This window comes from Aphelocoma coerulescens, chromosome 5 (genome assembly GCF_041296385.1).
Source record: "Aphelocoma coerulescens isolate FSJ_1873_10779 chromosome 5, UR_Acoe_1.0, whole genome shotgun sequence".
Taxonomy (NCBI): domain Eukaryota; kingdom Metazoa; phylum Chordata; class Aves; order Passeriformes; family Corvidae; genus Aphelocoma; species Aphelocoma coerulescens.
In genome coordinates this window covers 16,308,152-16,332,449 of record NC_091019.1, presented here as the reverse complement: position 1 = coordinate 16,332,449, position 24,298 = coordinate 16,308,152, and the positions used below count along the sequence as shown (strand labels likewise).

At 38.4% G+C, this 24,298-nt stretch overlaps 1 protein-coding gene across 7 annotated transcripts in view; it reads right to left on the bottom strand.

The window, feature by feature from the left end:
- INSC (INSC spindle orientation adaptor protein) overlaps positions 1-24,298 on the bottom strand; it is a 125,397-nt gene that overhangs the window by 21,656 nt on the left and 79,443 nt on the right. The gene's annotated exons all lie outside the window — the stretch shown is intronic.

The following is a 24,298-nucleotide window of genomic DNA, read 5'->3' as shown; positions in this document are numbered from 1 at the left end:
GATGCAAAAGACCTCCAAGATCATCGAGTCCAGCCTATGACCGAACACCACCCTGTCAACTAGACCATGGCACTAAGTGCCATGTCCAGTCATCTCTTGAACACTTCCAGGGATGGTGACACCACCACCTCCCTGGGCAATGCATTCTAATGCATGACAATCCTTTTCATGAAGAAATTCTTCCTGATGCCCAGCCTGAACCTTCCCTGGTGCAGCTTGAGGCCATTTCCTCTTGTCCTGTCGCTGGCTGCCTGGGAGAAGAGGCCGACTCCAACCTTGCTCCACCCTCCTTCTAGGCAGTTGTAGAAAGTGACAAGGTCTCCCCTGAGCCTCCTTTTCTCCAGGCTAAACACCCCTAGCTCTGGACACTTTACAAAGAGGAGTTGAGAAGGATTAGTACTGAAATATACTTCTACACTCAAACAAAAGCCAAACTCACATTTGTGTTGTACAACCACTAAGACTCTTTCTTAGCTCTGTTGTTCAGACTGTGTTCTCTGTCAACTCAAAGCTTCCTCAGAACATCCATGTTAAAATCTATCCATTATCTTCATAAAAGGGTATTTAGCAAATCTCTTACTCTCATTTTTTAAATTTATTAATACAGGATGTTATCTAAATTACTTATCCTGCAAAGGGCATGAATTAAATTATTTGATAAGCACTGACAGTTACTCTATTTTACGAGAAAAGCTCTCAGATGGGAGTAAAAATTACCCTCTGTAAGATTATTCACTGGGATACAGTTTTTAATAGGGAATAGACTATATCATTGAAACTCTAATAACACATATAAATATAAAAGAAATTATATCTCTATTTTTCCTCAGATCACAAATGGTATTTCTTGTAGAAGCTCTAGTACTGGCAAAAATAGAAAGAATAAATTTTCAACATTAAACTTTTTTTTGACAAGCTTTCAACATTAATCTACCTACAGCAAAATATTTCCTCCTAGTTATGGCAGAATTCTACAGCTTGAAACAGCAGATTCACATAATTCACTGGGCTTCAAGGTATATTAATAGATCTCAGTGTCAAGAATTAATCTATGTCCTCACAAGATGATTTAGTACCCAAAGTGTGCTAGACAATATCATATGCAAAATCCCACAATTTTGTCACCTTGAAATCTCCCCAGATCACACCTTGTCTGGGGTCCAAAGGATGTTAATAACAACAGGCAGTATAAAAAGTTAAACATATTCCAAGACATTCAAAAAATACTTCACAAGAAACTTCTTCTAAGATCTGTTCAGCAGTCTTCAGCTCTAAATTTTCTGTTTAAAATTCACTTGGCCAACTCTTATTTGATGACCTTGACAAATGACTTAAGACTACTTTTATGCTGTTTGAGAACAGGTAATGGATTATGAAAGACAGGTGCAAGTACATGGTTAGATTTTTCTATCACCAGTGATTGTGTAAATCTACATTAATAATACAAGCTCCTAACAATACAGGGCTGTACTCAACTTTTAAATCATATATTTGATTTCATTATTTGCTAAGTAATAGTTTTTGGAAATTGGGAGTTGCTGAATTGTCAATAAAAAATGATTTCATTCGACACAAAGATAAATTACATATTTTGGGTCTGTGAAAGCCAGCACTAGTTATTCTCCTTCTTATTCAGAAACATGTAAAATACTAACAAATTCAGCCTAAAATTTGCTCCATACACTTTTACCTCTTATCTTAAATATAGAAAATAAAATAATTCTACTTCAGCAGGCAACCCCATTTATAAGTGTCTAGCAATAAATTTTAAAATGACAGGGGAACAATCTAATAAAAGCACTTTAACATCCAAAAAGAAATTGCTGCTCAAAGCATTTTTATAATTAGGTTTCACACTGAAAGGAACTTTGGATGGCTGCCCTGTTTTCTGTTTAATTTTGGTGAAGTAATCAGCTAAATGTCAAATCTGTTCATCACCTTGGCAATACAAAAGAACCAGTTAGCCAGATAATGCAAACAAATGAATTCCATGAATGCAACAAGATGCTGAGGAGCCCCTGCATTTGAGGAATGGCGTTCAGTAAACGCTTGATCACTGATATTTCAGTATTGATAACTGGAAAAATGCCAGGAACTTACATCCTTATGAGCATAGCCCTGTTGTAGAAACTTAATCCAAGTGACAAAATAAATGTGTGACCATGTTACTGCATAGATCAAGTCTTCTGAAGGGAAATAATTTCTTTTTTCTACAACACGAATGAATGAGTTCTGGGGCAAGAGTCTTCTTTCTTCAGTATACCTGTCCTTCCTCCTAAAAATATTAAATAAAACTAGGCATCCGTTAAAGATACCAATCCAGAACTTGGGGTGAATTGCATTAATGACTTCACAATTTGAAATATTACACACAACAGCAGTCTTAACTCTGTGCTTTCCACAAGGAGGTTTAAGGCAGTTTTTCCATGCTGCTCTGGGAAGCAAGACCCATTGCCTTCCTTACAGTAATGTCTATGTTCATTTGTATAAAATGCTGCCAAAGGCCTTTTCTCATAGCATGACTTTCCCTACCATTCCTGTTTGCTCACTGAACGTTCCGATGATCCTTACATATTGGTAAATTTCCTCAAAATTTTTCTTTTGCTTTCTCTAAATTGATCTCCAGAGTCATTTAGTGAGACTGTAAAGTCTGACAGGTTATCAGCTGATTTTCCACTATCTAATCCATGGATAACACTATCAGCCTGAATCTGTGCACTTCTGGTAAGAAGAACCAGCAGACTCTGAAGCAGTTTTAATGGAAGAATAGAAGGGAGACATTGAGATCCAGATGTAAGGCAGCAAATGTGGAAACACTATCACAAAGGGGATTTCCCCTTAAACAATCTCAACCTTACCAGAGGAGAATATCAAGAGCAGAGACTGATCCAACAGTCAAGAGCTGATAGATCAGAGCTGTGTGTCTTCTATCCTTTCACACATGCTGTGTAATAGCACCTCCTACATGAAGCTAGGACGGGTTAACTATGTAGGTAAAGACATGAACATTAGCAGGGAAAACCAAATATAAAAAGGTGGATAAAAACCCAAACACATCAAAATGTTTAGGACGAGGAAGAGGGTGATTGAGAAAGAAGGCAGGGAGGGAGGATTTTCATATTCATCCAGCAAAACCCATATACTGTTATTTTGATGACTTGTTACTGAGTAACTGAATTTCTGATCATCAAGGCTGACGTATATCCTGTGTAGATTTCTGTAACTTATTCTGTCTCTTAGAAGATCTACAAGTCTTGTGTTATTTCTACATTTTAAGAAAGGAATGGAAAAGGACAAAAGTATGCTACCTTGCGCATAATGATCTTTTATGTTTGAGCAGTTGCGTTGCAAGTGCTCTGCAGATGAAAACTGCCTTAGCTGAGAACTGTGCTGATTTGTACCAGATGAACACTTGGTCAGCTGTTCTGAAAATAAAGTGATATTGTAACAAAGTGATGCCATTAAAACATCCCCAAATAAAATCCCAAGCAGTCCAAACTACTGCGTCAATTCTATGGCAGCAGCAGTGGCCAGTGAAAAAAACGGCAATGATTTTTATAACTAATGCTCTACAACAGTGGCCATGGCATCTAATTTATAAGCCCTATTTCATACATGACAGAACAGTGTGGGGCTGAATAGAGGTTGAACAGCTCCCAACTCAGCGCCTTTGAAACTTCTGTCAATAACTTTAGCTTTGTATCTAAACAGGCAATGAGTTCTGCTTTGGTTTGCAGCAACTTTGACGAGAGCTTCCCTTTTAAACTTCCCTCCTTCAGGTGTGGTCAAGTTGATGAAGAGGTATTTGTTCTTCCTGATGTTTATCCATCAAGGAGAAGTGTAAGGTTGATCTGTTTTGTATGAGGAATATTGTTGTATGGTATAAGAAAAAAGACATTTGGCTGTATCAGCTTGAAGGATGCATTAAATGTGGCAACGCCTGAGTAGCAACCTTACATCCATATTGCAGGGAGAAACAAACTGCAGGGAAAGATTAAATAAGTTCCTTACTCTGGGCTGACTAGGAGTCAAAAGATAAATCGTATGTAAACCCCTTCTCCCAATGAAACCAAGAGGAAGCAGCCCTGCACCTCAGAATTCATGTTCTTCGGCACTCAGAGATGCTCTAAGCTTGTTGCAGATAAAAAGTACAACTGTTTGTCAAAGAGATAATAGAGAAAAAGTCATTTTAGAGAAAGGGTGGACCAAATCAGTAACATCAATATCCAGACTTCTCTCTTGTCTTTGCTTCAAGGATAAGAGAATAGCCAGCTTTGAACTCCCTCAATATTGAGGATTGATATGAAGGATAAGACAGTCTTTTTAAAGTATTTCTCTGGTTGATGAAAGAAACCAGGCACTGCACTGCTATTAGCCTAGCAACTCACATATTCCCACTCCCATAAATCACAGCTTACATTGCTTCAAACTGCTCTCTACAAACATAAGTGAAACACCCAAGGATAAACTCAGCTTTCCTGATCTACTCCTCCAATACGATATCCCTCCACTTCTACAGGATAAACAGAGTGGCTACAAAGGGCAGGAGAAGAGACTGCAAAAGAATTCACTTGCAGTTATGTGGAAGTCATCTGTAGTACAGGTGCTTCTACTCAGCCCCTGTTGGTGTTCACAGGATTGGGATAAAACAGAAGGAAAACCACGGGTCACAAATGAGTATGGTGGCTTGGGGGCGGGCGGGGGGGGGGGAAGACATTTGCAATGACCCTTGTACTCGGCATTTGTTACATTCTCTTTCTCCTACTCTGTCAAACAATCCCAAAAATGACTATGTTACCTGTAGTGTCAGAATCGTATAAGAATAGGGAAGAACTATTTATGCTCACATATGATAAAGACTAAATTCTTGAAGTTATGTGATGCATGACACCAAATGTTGCTCAGGTTCTTTTGCCCTACATTTTCAAGGGCTGGATACACTGGCTTGTTTTTAAGCTGCAAGAATCTATTCCTATTTGTAGGGTTTTCTTGGTATGCGCATCTGCATTACAAATTCCAGAAAGCACATACTTGTTTCTTTTAAATAATAGATAAGGCTTTATATATTATATTTTGGGGTCTGAAATCCATTAAAATGAAGCCACACAGACCCAAAAAAGGACTTGTCAACAAGATGAGAGGAGCTGTCAAGTGTTGTACAAGAATGCTGAACAAGATACTGGGACCTGAAGTCTGAATTAAGGAAAGACCATACATTAGTCATTTTCACATAGCCCTCATTTTTATTTACCCTGGGGGATCATAGTCTGAGAAAAAGAAAAGTACCCACCTCAACTATTCCTATAAAAAAACAGGGGCTCCAGGGTTATTCATAGTGGGGCACTCCAGAAAATGAGATGTGCTCCCTGAAAAAAACATGCTCCAATCACCTACTTTTAAATAAATAATGTCACAGACACTTCATTGCGTGAGGGCATATTCTCCAACACCTGGTGCCTGGCATTTAAAAACAAGGACACTCTTTCAGCATGTTTGATTACTTTGTATCGTTTAGGTTTTGGTGTGACACCATGGATTTTATTTTCAAGAAGTGTCTCTTAGTGTACCTCTTCATGGGGAGAAAAAAAAATCCCATGCACACCACATTTTTAGAGGAGCCTCTTACTCTATTACAATAATGAGAAAGGGTCCCTATCCAAAAAGAGCAGCATGGAGGTCACAGCCACTCATTATCACCTAATCTAACTCTTCACAGAGTCTTTACTCTCTCAGGAAAAGTATCTGACAATCTTCCTGCAAAAATTCTGGATTTGTTCAAGTCAAATCTTTGAAACCTTAACTTGATTATGCTAAAAATTGAATTAATAATTTTAATAATCCCTTTTGTTGTTATTACTGTAATTTCACATACAACTTCTCATTGAATTAAAATTCTTGGCCAGGAGTGTATCATTATACCATGACTTCCATACAAACACAACCCTACTCTCTTCTCAAATTATGACAATGGAAACACCACAGCAGAAAGCAGAGTTACATTAGAGAGGCAGAGAAAGTGTTTGAGCAATGGACATTGCATAGGACGTTGTCATTTTTTTTTACTGTTTTTCCAAATATGAGATTTTTAGAAACACTTTTAAGGAAAAGATCCTTATGCAAAAAATTTTCCTGCAAATATTTCTTATTTCAATGGTGTCAGTCAGTTTAGCCTAAAAAACATCCTGTCTCTGAAATGCAAGGCTTCTGCAGTGTTTGAATCATATGTACGATAATCAAATGCACCATAATAGTAGAACACTTATGTAATGTAAAGTATTAAATATATACATATAACTTGCTCAGAAAAATGTTCTTATGTCTAAATTGACATAGCTAACAAAACTGACTCACTGCTTCATCCATGTTTTTCTTCCCAAAATTTTTGTTGCTTTTAAAAGCAGTGCTATGAGGCACCAGGCATTAATAGAATTGTTTGCTACATTCATTACTTCACAATGGCTGTTCAATTATTTTAATAAATTATTTTAAATAAATTAACTCCAGAACCAACCTTGGATGTGCCAGATTTTTATTGGCAGGGAATTTTTACAAGCAAGTTGTAGAGTTTTATGATACCCATTTATAATGAAAACTCTCACAGTACTTTAGCTATAAAACTTTTAGTGAGCAACTCAATAAGAGTCCATTCACGTTGTAATAACAACAGAGGAAATTGCTACCCTTATTCAAACAAAAAAATTTTAAAAAGTGAAAAAGGGGCCGTTTTCATCTGGTGAAAATTGATAGAACTTTATTGGCTACAGCAGACCCAAATTATTTGGTCCTAAGGTTCCTCTCCTGATAGTTAGGTAAATCTCCTTGGGTCTCCTACAAACCTTGATTTATTTCTATGACTGCAGTGGCAATAAAAAAATTTCAGAATTGCTTTAAGCCTAAGAAATTCAAGTTTAAGATCAACTGTTTGCATACAATCTTTATGAGCAGTCAGAGATCTACTTGGAGTTACCAGTTAAAGTGATCTCAGATGTTTTTCTCTCCATTAGCACCTGCCAGTGCTGCTCTTTGGTCAAATACAGTTGCTACATTGATTCTATCTTAGAAGAAATAAGGACAGTCCTAAGATGCTGAGAAAATTGAATATTTTTGCAAGCTGAATTTTGATTTTCCTTCTACTCAATATTCTTTGCTGCCTTAAAAGACCTCAACATAAAGAAGCACTCTTATGAATGATAATAACCACATGTATTTAAAGTTAAGCTGGTGTTTGAACCAGGAGGAATAAAACCACAAATTTTGTTACACTTTCAATAGAGATTATTCTTCCAACATAAGCTGGAAAATCCAAGGACAAGTACAAAAATTTCCAAGGATCAGTACAACACAGAGCTTTTGTACAGGTGCAGTTCCAATCTACATTCAAAAATCATATTTTTAAGTCAGCTTATTTTTATAAACTGATCTCACAACAGAAAAACAGGTCAGAATTGACTGAAACAGGTCAGAATTGACTGAAATTGAATTTACCTAGTGAGCAGATTCCAACTTCAATAGCCCAGGATCTTCTCCAGGTATTTTAGATCGATAAGTGTGTAAATGTTATTCTATGGCAAAGATAAAACCACAATTTGCCATATTTTAGCTGCACAGATCTGGGAAAACAAACATGTAGTTTAGGAAAGTCCCAAATACTGTTCTGGTTCTGTCATCCAGTCACTGCCTGTTTTTCTAATATTGTCCCTAATCCATAAACCAGCTCTCTCATTTTTAGAAAGATGCAAGAGACATTATAACAGAAGGAATGTAACAACTACAAAGTACTAAATATTAGACTTCCCCAATAACACTCAAGACTCACTTCACATAAGCAGTGAAAACTCCCATTCCATATTCCAAACCAACAGAATCCTCCAGGATCTGTAAAGCTCTAATCCAGACTAGAAATTTCACAAGAGCAAGCTACACTCTGCCATCTGCCAGCCCATAAAGAACAGAAGAGCCACTTCAGGTCTCCACAGAAGAGTACAGGGCTTCTCCTGGCTCCAGGAGAGCTCCCAGGATTAGGGCCTGTTCTGTTTCAGAGGGAAGAAGAGATAACACAACAGGAAATCTAGAGGAGCTACTAGAAAAGTGTGGTGGCCAGGAAACTGGGGTACATACATACTGCTCTGAAAACAGAACTACTGAATCCTTGAGGCTAAAGAATGTAACTTTAGATTGAAGTTTACCAAACTTCTAGAAAGAAATCAAATTCGAGGCATCTAGAAGAAAAAAAAAATGCTGTTTTGAAGGACAACTGCCTAGAAAGAAACAATGGTTTACTGGATTTTCTCCTGAGACTTGCCTGCAGTGCACTCCCCACTCCCAAAAGCATTAAAAACAAAATTTGTGTCATTATCTGGGCAATCTAATCTAGAAGAATTCAGATTGTAAATAAAATATGTCAGTTGAAGTATTTTTCTGATATTTCATCTCTACAGCTGACAAAGAACAAAAGGAAGAAATAACTGTGGACATTCCATTTATATTAGCACCACATCTCAGAATATACAAATATGTCCAGCTTCACTGGGCAGCAGGCAGAGTTCTGGTCACATCCTTCTCACCCTTGGGAAAGTGTAACAAGCCTGAGCTGCCACTGAAAACAACGATAGTGAGTGCTAGGGAAAAAACACTGGAAAGTCTGTGCTATGTCTCTCCCATTATTTTTTACCAAAGATGAATTTAGCATATTTTTTGAAATTTACTTTGACTCATGTCTGATGAGGAAAGTAAACCATACAAAACAAGTTTTGACATAAACAAATTATATCAAGTTCAAATCCAACAAGGATCCTGAAGGAAATAAAAGAATGATCAGTGCAAATTACTTCTTAAAATATCCCCCATATTGTTTATCCCTGGATTACTAGCCTCCAAATAAAAAATTCAGGCCAATCTCTCTTGCATGTTTTCTTTTCCTCTCTACATAAGAAGAAGAGATGTTCTCGTGAAGGTGATTCAAAACTGTCTTGAAGTGAATCTCTGGTGTGCTAAGAACTGCTGGCTCTCTCCACGAATAAAGAGCATGCCTCAGGCTTGGTTTTGCCCAAAATGTGTGAAAAGTGCCTTGCAATTGAGGCATGTTAATCATATGACAAACTGAACTCTTAGCATTCTTCAGTGAAATTAGGAGCCATAACAAAAGTCCTTGCACCTAAACAGTTATGAATACTCTCAGACTGCCTAGGCACTTAGGTGTTCTAGTCACAACATCATCTCTTAAGTTCTGTATGAAAACCTAAATAGCAGTTGTTGCATGGAACATGTGGGCTTTTGTTTTCAAAATATTTATAGAATTGCCAGTTTTTGAAGCAACTCTGTGTGTGGATGTACAGCAGTGTGAATCATTGGGGTTTTATCTGTGGTTATGATTTTTCCTAACACCCATATCAAATACCAATAGCATTTATTTCCATATTGCTTCCCATCAAAATAACTTCCATATTGCCAACAGCAAAGATTCACCACAAACTCTGGAGATTCATTAATCCCATCACTGAGCAAAGACATTTCTAAAGCAAAGTAGATTCAAATCACCTTCTAGATGGTCCTTGCCGTGACAGAAAGCTAATGCTTCCCATTCCTAATGCACAAAACCTGCAGGATATCTCTGTCATCTCCATTGCCAGCCACTATGGACAAGTTGCCCATTAGTAACAGAGGTGTTGGCTGGGCTTTATTGTCACTCATGGCTTAGATCTGTAGTTGTCTTAGGGAAGAGCAACTTTAACCAGAAGGAAAATACACGAGTCACTTCAAAGATGAATGGCCAAAGTAAATGCAAGTACCTATTCCAAAGCCTTAAGGATTTTAAAGGAAAGTGCAAATGTTTTTTTTCAAAGTAACTGGCCACAAACCATTCTTCTTAAAGGAAAAAAAATTAAAAACCAACAGTCTAATCCGTCGGCTTTTAATGAGCTTTAACTGATCTCTCATGTTACTGAAAAGGTCTTTGATTTTTATATCCTTTCCTATCTCTCCCTCTCTGTTATTTTCTCTTTATTTGAACTATAAAATACTACTTTTTGGTATAGGCTTACTGCTCTTTTTAGGACTAGAAAGATTAGAAGTCAGCACTCATTCCTTCTTGAAAAACCAAGAGAGAAAAAGAAGGGAAAAAAGCCAGTGTCATCTCCACTTAAAATCACTTCCTTTGCCATTACCACTTTCAGCAATTGTCATTCTTTGTCTTTTGGGTTGTTTTTTTTTCTGCAAGAAGAATCAATTGTAATTACATGAGTGTCTCAATGACCTGTCCTTTTTTTTAGGTTGGGAGCCCTGATCTGATTAATTGACTTCTCTGTCCTAATGTCTTCTCCAATGCCCTAGGTCCTGAGTGCCTTACCTTCTTCATACATTTTGTGGCAAGTGCTTCATTTTTACTGGCTCATACAAGACAGAAATTCTTCTAGCAGAGAAAAAAAAAGTGCCAAAAATTAGATGCAAGTGTGTTATTTCATGTTTAAAGGAGCTTGAAGGGAAGATGAACCAAAGGAGAGCAGCAAACACATAATTTTTACTCAGAGCAACATCAATATCATTAATACAATGGCAAAGCTGGTAAAATAAAGGTGCAGGGTGTGTTTCTCAACCTCATCTGACACAGCCACACTCAAGTCCATGGGCTGGAAAATTCAAACACTGCCAGTTCCCTGGGGCACAAATCATCAAAAATCCTCTTCTGAGTGAGGAGAAAAGCAATTTGTCACAGCCTTTAAACACATAAATAAATTCAGCTAACAGGAGCAGGAAGTCAGTCATGTGGCTTCATCCATGAATATTTCCTAGGTGAGATCCTGTGACTTGTAACCCAGTTTTTCTTCCAGGATACAGGATGAGACAGGAGCAATCTTTAGTAACTAAAAGCTGACTTATGCCTTCTAATTATTTTGCTCAGAACAAATCAAGTAAATTACTCAAAAATAAATTGCAAACCTATTCTAACAGCTTTTTTGCCTCTTTTTTCACTATAATTCCTTTCTCAACCTAGGCAGTAATAAAACGTCGTGTTTGGATCAGCCATGAAGTTCACATTATACATTTGAGGCAGATTCTCACTTCTGAGTACTTAATTTCCCTCTCATACCCCGTGCTATAAAATGAAGATAAAATCTTACCTACAACCACATAATATGTGAATATAGGCCATTGAAATAATTCCACCTATTACTGTCCAAATGAACTGTCATTTCTCCAGATATAATTTGAGTGTTTCTCACACTGAATAATAACCAGATCAACAGAAAGTCCTGGAAGGTGTTTTCCTGCATCCTCTGCAGACCTAGAGTAATTCCAGCATGGTCAAAATGCCAAAGCATCCATGCTTATAATGAAATCCTAAGATAAATGCAAAGGGCAGAGAGTGCTAAAGCAGTCAAGGATGGACATTTTCTAGGAACTCAGATCATCATTCTCATTCATCACATTTTTGTGATCTTATGAGTAGGCCTACAAATAACAGGAACTGAAATCTGAGCTCAGCAGCACCTCATGCACAGGAAGGTTATTCTAATTCACTCCATTCTCTTTAGCACTATGTGTCAGTCACTCCCAAATCCCTGTTCATCACAACTGTTTGCAATACACGATGCCTGAGAAAGCAAAAACCAGAAGATGACAAGTATAGATAGCCTCATTCCCCACGGAGCAGCAAGTGGAGCACCCCATAGTAAATAATGCATTCTTTAGAGAAATCTGGTATTTCACACTGTAATATATTGAGGACTCTGCACTGAGTTGTTCTGCTTACAGCTTATTATTAATAACCATTTACTTTTGGTGGTGCTGCTGTTAGCATTCCATGAATTTAAAACTTGAAGATATTTTCCCTTGATGCTTCCTTCCCACCCACCTGACACTCCTGGCATTCCTGCTGCTCTCAACTCCTCTCTCATGCACCTTACAGCCTTTTCAGACTATTGCAGCTTCTCCCAGACTGAAACTGAATGAGAAGCCATGCTTTCCTTCTAATCCCCTTTTCCCCCATGTGCACATCCTGCTCCTCACGCTCTCTCCAAGCTTTTGAGGCTGATACTGTCGCTTTCCAGGCAGTACTTTCAGGACTGCAAGAATAGAAGGCATTTTTTTCGCCACTCTCCAGGATTCTCTTGCATTAGATGTTGCTTAAGGAATTTTTTTTTAATTAATTAAAGCAGTTAAAGCAGAGCGTCTATCCTGTAGGAAAACAGTTCTCACGCTATCCAGTTTGTTGTGAATAGATAAGAGAGCCTAAACTTTTCAGATTAAAAGCCCGTTTGACATGGTTTGCCTTGATTTAGGAGGATGCTTCAGTGGTGCATAGCTTTGGTCCTCATAAACCTGTCTTTTCAAATCCTCTGCTGCCTTCCTAAACACGGGATTGATTTGGGCAGACCTTACCCAGCGGCAGGACAAACTTTGCTGTAATTCCAGCCTCCACTGGGTGCCACTATTGCACAGCATAATGTGCATTTGCTGCGGGAGTCAACAGCCTGGCAAAACTGACTTTCGACTTGTGCTTCACTCTCGTGAAGTTTTCAGACCATATGCAGAGAATTATCACTTGGTTTTTATGACTTTAAAATGCCACATGATAATCATTTCAGCACAGAAATACGAGGAGGATTTAATTCTTCCTAGTTTGCTACAGCTGAAAAGCTCTCATGCAAAAGCGCTCAGATTCGTTCCTGGTTTTGTATTTGAATAAGCCTTTTATCCCCATGTGTGGATCTGTTCCTCCATTCTGACTGATAATCAATTTAGCCCTCTATTTTGCCGTATCTTTTTTAATCTCACTGCAGAGGGCTTGGATTAGATGACCTTCAAAAGTCCCTTCCAGCCCAAACTATTCTATTGTTCTCTGTCTCCATCTACAGTGCTTTGACGACAGCTTAACTAGCACAAGGGTAAAATCTTACCACAGACCCACAGATACCTTAAAAACATTCACTCAGTGCTCTTAAACTGTGTGCACATCCCAAGGATGACAATAACACCAAAAAATACATTATCAGCCAACTTTTAATTTAATAGAAATTAAGTATTAGTTTTATGGAGTGGATTTAATTGCCATTTGATGGTGCATGGATATCCACAACTTGATCGATATCATTCTGGTGACTCAACCTGGAACCCAAAAATACTGAAGCTTAATGTTATGAATCACTTCTGCAAATTCTGGGCAGACAATTTAATCACCTTTGGTTTGTCTATTTCACATTATCCCTGCTCTTGGATTTTTCTTTATTTCCTTTTCCCAGGCCTCAAAGAATTAAATAAATAGATAAATAAGTAATATTAACTAATATTATATTAATTAATAAAAATATTTAAATATATTCCTCATAATACTATATTCAATAATCTATATAATTCTATAAATAAATATTACCCAATGGAATACTGAGACCTTACAGAAAACATACAAAATCCTTCCAGGTGAAGTATTGTGAGAAGGAGATTTTCATGCCAGTCTTCCATTATGGAATAATTTATTACCCTACTCAGTTGGCAGAATTGACATAACCACAATTGTTTCAAGTTGCTGAAGGTGGGGGAAGCAGTGTCTCAGCGTTTATGAAGTCTATTTTTTTAACTTGATCTTTCCTCACACTCCTCTCAACACTCATATAGGGTGACACTGATAAGTACAGAAATGTCTATAGTCCCTGGCCTTTGAAAGGATCTTTTCCAGCAGAGATCCAAAATACTTCCTTGAAAATCTGCTGTATTCTGACACAAGTTTTATTGCAAAGAGAAGCTTAAGTGACTGCCCAATATTGGTTGTATTATCACAGAGATGGGCAAAAAAAGAGCATGTAAGCAGTAGTCTGGCAGTATAGACTTTTCTAAGACTTGGAGATGCAGCAGGAAGAGAGAAAGAGACTATACAACAAAGCAGGAAAATCAGCAAAAGCAAATAGCAAGTAGACTGAAACTTAATCTGACCCACAGTTTTTCAAAGTCAGCTAAATCACTGACACCAGCAGCTAAACAGATCTGTGGGGCAGGTCTGGGGGCAGCAGGGAAGACCAATGCCCTGAAGCCTGGCTGCTCTTGCATTGTTGGAGACTCAAAAGTGGTGGTTTTGGCAAAGGAGAAACAGCAATTCATCTGGTAAGGTAATCGAGTAAGTTCAAGAAATTCACCCAGGGCAGGAAAGAGAAGCACTTGCAAAAGAAGATTGAGACAGAGGCAGAATTTCACTCTACTAGAGCAGCCCTGTTCTAGTGCTCTCTCAGCATTCCAGCTGCTGCTGTTCATCAGATATGGCAAACTCTGCAGGAGTGACCATCACCCACACAGTTGCCTCCATTATGCCTGCTGATTGAATCAAGGTAGAAAAAGCAACAGGACAAAAGTACTATCTACCTGCTCTTTAAACTGATGTGTGTCATGAGGATGTAAAGGAAACATAAGAGATGCAAAGTTGTTCAGGTTTATAAATCAATTTGTGCTATCAAAAACTCGGAGATCCCCGTCTTCCTATTAACAGCTGAACTAAAAATTTCTGGGTGGGAGAGCCCATTCCCACCTCCAGGAATCTAGGATGTGTATGGTCTTTCCTACCTCACCAACAGCTCAGGAAACTGCCAGCGCACAGCCACCAGAAATACTTTCTAAAGACTTGTTCTGCCTTCAGCATTTTTCTGGGCAGTTGTCAGGGTATCAGAAGGCTTCAACCTCAGCATTGCTTTCCATTTTTACTTATCTGTTAGGATTTGGTATTTTCTTTTGGTTTAGGTTTAATTTCTTTCCGTTATTTTACAAACCTTAGTTAATCAGGACTCTGGCCAGTATAGCTGAAGGTTTGTAGAAGATAGAATGACCAGGAAATGATGTCATCACGTGCAGATCTTTCATGGCTCTTACTGGACATCTGCAAGTGACAAGGTCTCTCCAGTGGCATAGGACTCAGCTTTGTGGGCACCCAGCTCTGCCTTCAGTCCCATTGAGGCTGTCACAAACTCTTCTAAGAAGGGGCTTCTTTGAAAATTCAAGATATACATAGAAGATACATATCTCCTTACAAAAGATGGATGTACATATGGGAGGAAAGGATATAAAGTCCTGAGGGATGGAGGGAAAACCTTCAGCTGACCTCCCAGTTGTAACTAAGCACAGCAGTGTAGGGACTAGTAAATCTAGTAAAACAGTTTCTGCTCAACTGTCAGATACCACTGTAGTAATGACATCACAGAATTTCATGGCACATTTAATAGAAAAAAATCAACTTCTTCAGTGACAGACATTATAGATCCCCTCTTGAGTGTCAACAAGTCTTCATGGGATGTATCTAAGATAAACCTTTGGCTTCCCTTCCAAATCCAGTTTTCTGAAGTGTTCATGCCAGCAATTCCCATTTTTTGCAATCCAGCTAAGCCCACATTTAAACAAAGACAGACAAGAAGACATTTGGACTCTGGCAGAGACACGCAAGTGTGTCATTATGGAGACACAAGAGAAGCTAGAAAGACACATTAGTTACACCAGCAGGCTTGGGATTAGACATGGATTTATTCTTGGATGATGTATTGGCTGGATTCTCACAATCAGAAAGTAGTAGTCAACTCCTCGGTGTCCAGATGGAGAGCAGTGATGAGGGGGGTCCCTCAGGAGCCCATATTCAGACCAGTACCATTTACTGTCTTCCTTCAATACTATTTTCTTGAGATTGAAACTAACAGTTAGTTTCAAATGAAAATTGGTGAGAGCAAAATAATCCATCAGTTATATCTGAAGTATAAAGGAAGTGCACACATTCCAGTAAGACAGGATTCTCAGTATGAAGACATCATGCCAAAGGCCTTACAGAAGTCCAGATAGATTATATCAGTAGATCTTCTCTTGTCCACTAGTGTAGTCACTCCATCATGGAAGCCATTAGTTTGGTCAGGCAGGACTGGCCCTTGGCTTATTTAAGTTACTGTGAAATCTTTCCAATACCTTCTTTTGAGAACAAAGTGACAAAGATGAGTTCCTGCAAAAACTGGAAAGAATTCTGTCTTCTTAATTCAACCTGCTGGTCCCATAGGGATTCCTTCTTCATCTCAGCTGAAGATCCTTGTCTGACAAGCATATGAGCGTGCCCTGATCCATGCAAAAGCTTGCTCATCCATTCCCAGGGACTGCAAATGAACAAACTGAGAACCCTTAAAAAGGAAAAGCTCGAGACAGTACTGGCAAGGGAAGGAACAGTCAGTGAAAGAGCTACTGTCTGGGAACTTAATGGTAGGCAAGAGAAGAAAGGTAGAGGTCAGGTAAATATACAAGCAATGCTGTTAGATGTTTTTCTAACAGCATTATTATCTTTACCAGAAGAGGTTGTTTTTCCAACAGCTCTTTAAGTGTTTTCAAAGATGCTTTATGAAACATGAAAGTTTTAGTGTAAATCAGGCAGTGCGTCAGACATAAGTGGTTTCCTGCAAACAAGCCTAAGCAAAAAAATCCTCTTAACACTGACACACAAACACATCTCTACATCATGTGCCATTAATTATTGTTTAACCTTCCCTTTTTTCAAGAAATACATGGAGACGCCTACAGATCATGGGTGAAGTTCAGTTAAGACACAGGGTAACTCTGAGCTCATTACAAACCTGAGGTAAGAAAAAACTCATGCAATTAACTCCCTTTGGTTTGTCGGGAGCACATGCAAGACACTTCACCTGAGTAATGCCAGCCCTAACTTAAAATGAACATCACAAGGAAAGGGTACCAGGTTTCATCTAATTAGCCAGCTGGATTACACTGGGTTTGATTTCATCAGTTTCTTTTTTTTACAACTACCTCTGGGGAAAGACTCAGTTTCTCTAAGGGTTAGTTTCTGGCCCATGTGGCAGAGTCAGAATATTACCAACAGGAAAACACTATTTTTTGTTTCTATGATGTTGTTTGAGGCGTAAAGTTAAACTACTAAGCACTCATTTAAACTAAGCAAACCGACTGGTAGAAAGTTTGATAGTGGCCAGGGCTAGAACTGGCCAAGGCTGATATTGTAACATTTTCCTGCATGTACTTTTCCCTTGTTTTGTAAAATGTTTTCTGACTTTCTTACAGTGTTAGGTGCTGGAGAGCAGGAAAGAGAAGAGAGTTTGAACCAAGTATTTTGACTGTAATTTTGGTAAACATTGTGTGAAACCAAACAAAAACTACGAGCAACTGTATAAAATTAAAATTTGCAAAATACAAACTTGTGCGTTTCCCTCTCAGTAACAATATCCAGATCTTTCAGATTTTGGGAGCCCTTCTTGGACCTGATTTGCAAAGGTTCCTCAGTATCTGCAGCTAGAAAAGATTCCCAGTTCACACCTGGACTGAATTGTGTCACAGCAGGACTCTTAGAGCCTCCCTGCCTAAGTGTGAACTCTGGGAAGTGCTGTGATTCAAGGGCTTGTTAACCCCAGGCTGAACTGGAGGAGGGGTAGTAGCACTCATGGGAGTACGAGAATGGCAAAAGTGGTTTTGGAAAAGAGCCAAGTTCTAAGCTGAACACAAGCTGAGGTTTATGTGTTTTGCTAGTTTGAACTACTACCAAAAAGCAAGCACAAGGAAGTGGTCAAGATGAAAAGTTGATTCAGAATATGGATGCTCTTGTGATGAAAACCAATTTTCTGCAGTGCTCTCATGTCCTGACTGTCACCCCCAATATGACCAATTTCCTGACCAAGTAAGCCAGTCACTTCATCTAGCAGCCTCCATCATGTTACCCTCATGTATGACTGAGATCTGCTCATTTATGAACAGCCAGAGCTATTTGTTTCCAACTGTCATGCCCTAAAGATAAGAAATATATATCACCTGAAACCAGGAGAAATAACTCTATTTCTGAGAGTTTTAATCATTCAGTACTTCTCAAAGTATAGTTTTAGTAGAAATTCCATAGGTGCAGTTAGATGAATGAAGAAAGGATTTTCTCTTTTTGCCTTTTAGTAATATGCATCCGAGAATTCAGTCCTTCAAAATTAAATATGTATTAACATTTTTGAAAATCGATGTTATGCAAGCAGGAATAGATGAACAAGAAACCATACAGAGCACTAGAAAACTCAAAGAGTGATAGTTAATTCAGGCAGGAAAATAAAGAATTAGAAGGAAAAATAATGCTGGCAACGAATCCTCAGGCTCCAAAGGCATTTAAATCTTTGGCATGTTACCAGATCTCTGCAGGAAGGTACCTGCTCTTCTTCCTGCAGAGGTCTCAGAAAGCAGCAGGGCTTTAGGTAAGCTCAGGGATCAGCCAGACAAGAAAGGGAAGCTCTGAGCAGTAAACTCTTTGGACTTTTCTAATGAGCCAGAAAAATTATCCACAATACTGAGTCATAAAATCTGCAGCAGGATGAATTGGTTGGATCAGCACAACTTATTCAGCAGAGATTTTATAGAGGAGAAATATCTAATGTATTTGTCTCCTTTTACAAGCATTTTCGCTCCTATCTCTCCTTTATCATGGCTACAGCTAAGCTATTTAAAAAATGCAACTAAAGCACTTTCAGTACATGTGTTTACAACTGGATACAAATGCAAATATGAGATGCAATAGTTTCCTGCTGAGTGAGGAGAAAAGGATTATGAAAGTTACTCATCTGTTAGGTCTTTCTGTAAGGCCATCTCTTTCCAGTTTTCTGCCTCTGTCAGGGACAAGGGGAATATTCGAGGTCCAAAAAAGCTCTCTCTTTTTAAATGCTTCAATTGATTCTCATTAATCTCTGCCTTCAGTTTAGGAGCTGAGTAAGCTGTTTCTTTCATCTTAAAATTAAATTTGCTCGATAGATTATTATTATTATTATTATTAGGTAGGGAAAACCCACCTGTTATTTGATGTGTTGGCTTCTGTTCCTTCGGACGTCATTCGTGGATCATTTGCTGCCCTGATCACTGTCATCACTTTAGGTAATACTTTAAATTGTTACAGAAAAATCATCATCTGGTGATTTCCAAATTATTTTTCATTTATAAAATTCTCTTAACATCCTGACTTTTGAAACATAAATCTAGAGCTATTTGGAGTGCTTGAAGTAAAATACTTAGCGAAATATAAAATCAATAGATAGCATAAAATACTAACAGAACTGACTGCAAAAACCATGTGTAAATTATATGGGAGCCAAACAAGTGCAGAGCAATAACCTGGCAGCAGTCCAAAGCTTCAAAATGAACTTGGAGGGAATGGCAATCTACAGGCACTGCTCCAAGTTGATCTTGCACACTGAAATGTACACCTCAATAACCTGGCATAGCCTGAGGACTTTCCTTTTCAGCTTTTAAAATCTATTTCAATGAAATTTATCTTTTTAAAACAGGAAGAAAAAAGAAATCTGTAGAGTCTCTTCTGCATCTCAATTAATAAAATTGAGGTGTATAAAAACACAGAGCTGAGGGATAGATTAGAAGGGAATTTCTCCTCCTTCAGTAACTACATCTTGAATGGAAATCAAATACCAAAGTACACCTCATTCTGTCAGCTCTCACTTGCTGAACGCTGCTCTGAAGCCATGAAATACATAGAGCAGTGGCAAGATTTACTCCCAGCACATCAGTGATAATACCTGAAGGCCACTGCAATGCCTTCTCTTGATCGGGTCTTGCTGAAACATAAAAAAAACCAATAAAACTGGGCTGCTTTGCCTGCTACAAAATTTTTGCATGTGGACACATTATCACAGATCCATGCTGAAGCAATATATCACTGAGGACAAACCTCACAAAGCCTATATCTGTGGGTGATGTGGAAGGACTCACACTAGAGGGAAAGGACTTAAAATATTCATTGTTGGGTTAGAAGACAGCTCATTTTGAATTGACATACAAATCTATCAATAAATTGTTAACAAATTTACCAAATTATAAATAGATTTGTATGTAAATTCATAGATTGCATGTTGCACTCCATTGAAAAGGCAGACAAAGTTTATCAAAAAGATCTTGCACCTGTTTGACTTGACTCTAAAAGTTTTCCTTTGTGCCACAGCACTGTGTTCAGTAGTCAACAAATTAATATTTACTTTGTGAAATTTATTGCCATCAGAAATCTGAACAGACCAACAGATGTGCATGTCTGCTGGCCTTTTTAGCAGGAAGTAGTTCTCTTGTTTTTTAAATTAAGTTACTCACAGGTTTAAGGCTGAGTGTACATTTTTATGGTTGCAGAATCTGGGCAAGGCCAGATATCTAAAGGAGGATCTGCTGATAAAAAGTAGAATCTGTGTCCTCCAAAGCCCAAGGCAGGTATTTACCAACTCCTCAGCTAAGTCCCACATTGTCCTCCTTCACCAGTGCTATCAAAATGTTTATCTTTAGTGCTACACTTGCTGGCTCCTTTCTCCCTCTTTTAAAATCTATATGATTTAAGTGCAGCAAGGTTTGTAAGGAGAGGTAATATCTTTTATCAGAGCAACTGATATGTATCTCTTCAGAACATCAGGACTACAACACAACCACTATAATTTCATTAGTCATTTGAACAGAATTGAAATAATGGCCATGACCTCAGCCAAAGCAGTTTATGTAAACTTTTTTCCTACAGACGTCTGGCAATGTACGCATCCAACGTGTCTGTCTTTATTCAATTCTACAGCTCTTGAATAAGGCATAAAAAAACCCTTCTTGCTTTCCTTTTTGCATGAAAAAGTGGGTACTAACATAAAGTGAACAAATTTGAATCTGCTGTGTAACTGGCAGAAGGTTTTCGACAAATCAAACGCTACTTCAGAGATTGGTTCCCAGTTGGTTTTAGGCTTTTTCTTTTGTTGTTGTTGTGAGGTTTTTGGGGGGAGGGATGGGGGAGTTTTTTATACCTCTTTTCACACACTTTTTCAGTGTTCATAAATAAGTCACTTCCATGACTTCCTTATTTTGCCTTAGAACTGCAGCCTGTTGCATCTAAGATGGTCAGATTCTGCAGTGACCTAAGAAGTCTTGTTACTCTTGCCTGGGAAGGTGCTGAAAGAGGCTCCATTTACTAATTACATGTACATAACTGTGTAGTCAGAGGTAAAACTTGAACCACCTAACACATATGAAGCCAGCACTTGAGGAAGGGCAGCTCCTGCACTCTCAGATGTGATTTAGTGAATCTTGCAGGGGCTTTGACAGAAATGTAATCTGCCAAACACAGCACATTTTTCACTGCCAATTAATTAAACAGCCTTACTCAGAAGAAGTGTCCAGTAAATTAAAGAGCTGCAAGCCTAGAACTTTACATTATCTAATTGTACCACAAACTCAGCTACTGAAACAGATATGCCTGGTTATCTAAAAGGCTGTGTAAAAAGCAGCTTCAAAAATGTTGTTCCCCATGCTACTCCTGAAGTTTGACTTCTCTTTTTTTCTCATTGCTCTTCATTCTCACGTGACTTGCACAATTACCCACTGACAGCAGTGAGACACAATTCCCAGCTCCAGCTATCAATGCCACCAACTTTCAGCGTGCTGTGCTCTGTGTGTCAAAAGTTGCCAGAATTAGTCTTTAAAAGGTTATCCTTCTCCCTCAAAGTTCTGAAACCTCTTCATCCATTCCTGCTTCCCATTTGTAACTTCACAAGTGTGATTTCAAAGCCTGGCTGCAAACAGCCATGGAAGATGAGCCAAAACAGTGTTCCAGGATGGAAAGAAGTGCGTTATGCAGACCAGAAGAGTTGATTCTCCAGCCAAAGGGCTGTAAAAGCAATGCATCATTGAATCCTATCCACCTAAATCATTTCACATGTTTTTAGCACACAAGACAGCGCTCTGTGTTTTCAAGCATGCACAAAGTAAGTTTCCAGGCTCTTCCTGACCATGAAGCTTCACAGGTTTCTCCTGTAAACAAGCACTGCTTTAGGGAGCATAAAAGAATGGTATTCCCCTTTAGAAAACAGCATTAAGGAAGTGTTTGCCAGCATGACCCACGAAAAATTCAGAAAGGGTTGTAACACTGCACGTTACCTGTTTTTGTGGGAAAGAGACAAGAGAAGGGTCTCTAACAACCTGACACCTTCTAATGGCTTCTAAGAATCCTGCATTATGTTGGTATTACCCAGCCTTGTCCTGTCTCACTCAGGAAACAGAATAACATGAAATTTGACTCTCCATGAATTAAAACAAAATTTTTACATTTATGGCCTTTTTGAAAATATTTTTCTTTAAAAAAAATCTCAATCATTTGAGTTCTTGAATTCAAATCATTTTAGAATAAAATAACTGTGCTATGTTTTCATCTCATAGGCCATATAATTCCTTGTTTTGAAACTACTAAAATAGGCCATGAGAATTTTTCACCTAAGAAACAAAGAAACTTTAACACGAAGCTCTTCTCTGAGGAGTGAGAAAGGCTAAGAGGCTGAGGCAGACCTCTGTGCTTTCTGAGATTTTCTCATTGCTGGAAGTCCTCTGAATCAACCACTATTTGCCATAATAGAAATCAACATTTCACTGCTTCTCAGAAAGCTGCACACTACTATTGCACTTCTTAAAAGAAGCAACCAGCCTGCAGACATGCTTTTAAATGTAGCAGCCTATGGGTTTCTCATATCTAAACTGGCAATCTCACATACCTTTCCGAGAAGACTATTATTAATAAGATCCCTTGACATTTTGTATTTGGAATAATGAAATATGAAGGCAACTATATCAGTCATTCAGATCAGGAAAATTTTCCATCTCTTGTACAAAGTTATTTCCATTGTATACCAGGTACTATGAAAATTAAAACATTCATGATTGTGGAGCATTCCCATGTTGTGACAATGAAATCCATGGGCCACCGGCTAACTTTTGCATTCAGCCTTTGAATTAGTGACTTTACCTTCATACCTTCCAAGCTCTCATAATCAAAGCCCTCTCCATAACTCATGGAATAGTTTGGGTTGGAAGGGATCTTAAAGATCATCTACTTCCAACATCTTCCACTGGACCAGGCTGCTCAAAGCCTCATCCAGTCTGGCCTTGAACACTTCCAGGGATGGGACATCCACTGATGCCTTAGGTTTTAACTTTTGTATTTTTCAAATCCTGTACTGCCCAGTGTGTAACTCTGAAGTTTCCTCTGGCCTGTTAGCTGCTGTTCTCTCATGCTGGTTAGACATAACAAACCTCTCTAGGTTTGCTCTTCAAGGACACCTTGATTGTCCCAGGCCCCAAAATGTGTAAACTAAAAGCCTTTGAAGAGGAGGAGCAAACCTGGGGTAATTACATCATGAACTGAAGTTATAACTGGAGAATTAACCCCGATATGCAAATGGACCAAACTTATAAAAGTGTGAAGAACCCCTGACCCAGGGTCCATCTTGGGTGGAGCCCCTCATTGGTTTACACTCCCAGGGTGTACCTTTGAAGGCCCTTCAAATAAATACCTACTTTTATTCTCTTACTCTTGTCTAGCCTCTGTTTTCAGGTAGCCACTTCCAGGCATCACCACAACTTTTCTGGGAAATCTGTCCCAGTGTTGCACCACCCTCACGGTGAGGAATTTCTTCCTAATGCAGAGTTCTCACTTCTGTCTCATTGTACAGTTACATGAACTTCAGTGGTTTTAGTAGATGAGATTTCACCTGAAGCAAAATTACTCCATGATTTTTACCGAGTTTCATGTTTGAAACTCAAAGTTCAAAGTGGTTAGAGCTGAATTAAGTAATCAACACACATGCACCCAAAAACTGTGAATAAGTTGTAGGAGGAGGCTCTGTAATACACATTTTACTTAATTCCCCAGAAAAGCTTGTTTTTTCAGCTGTATCATGGACAGACTACATTCCCATCATGCAGAAATTATTACTGTGTATAAGAATATGGTTATTCTAAGACTCAGACTGGGTTCAGAGTGAGTAATAGATTTTTAGGTCACTCATGTTTTATAAGTCTTTGTAGAATTCATATAGTTTCCCAGCCACAAAATAATATATACTTCATACTTTCTTTACCCTTCTTCTTCTGGAGGTAATTTGATTTAGTGTGCCTTAAATGAAGGATTCAAAGTAATTTGTAATCTATTCCTGGGCAATTTTACTTAAAGCACAGTGATAAAAGCTGTGTCATTTGTTAAAAAGGTTTTACTAATGAAAGCAACAGCTGTTGTCACCCATGTCTCTGGATTATCTCCTCTTAATGAGTTGATTCCAGGTGTCTTGCATTCTGGAGTAGTTTAAATAATGTAAGTAACTGTACTCTGCACACTGTGAAAATTTAGGCAGCTGACTAGTTGTATAATCATCCTGTTTTTGTGGCAGTTGACCTGTGATCTAGGTCCCACCTAAGATGCATTTTTTAATGTGATAACATTTCACATGCACAGTAAAAGCTGCAGTACATTTCACTGTTTGCTATTTAGTTCTAAATCAGCTCT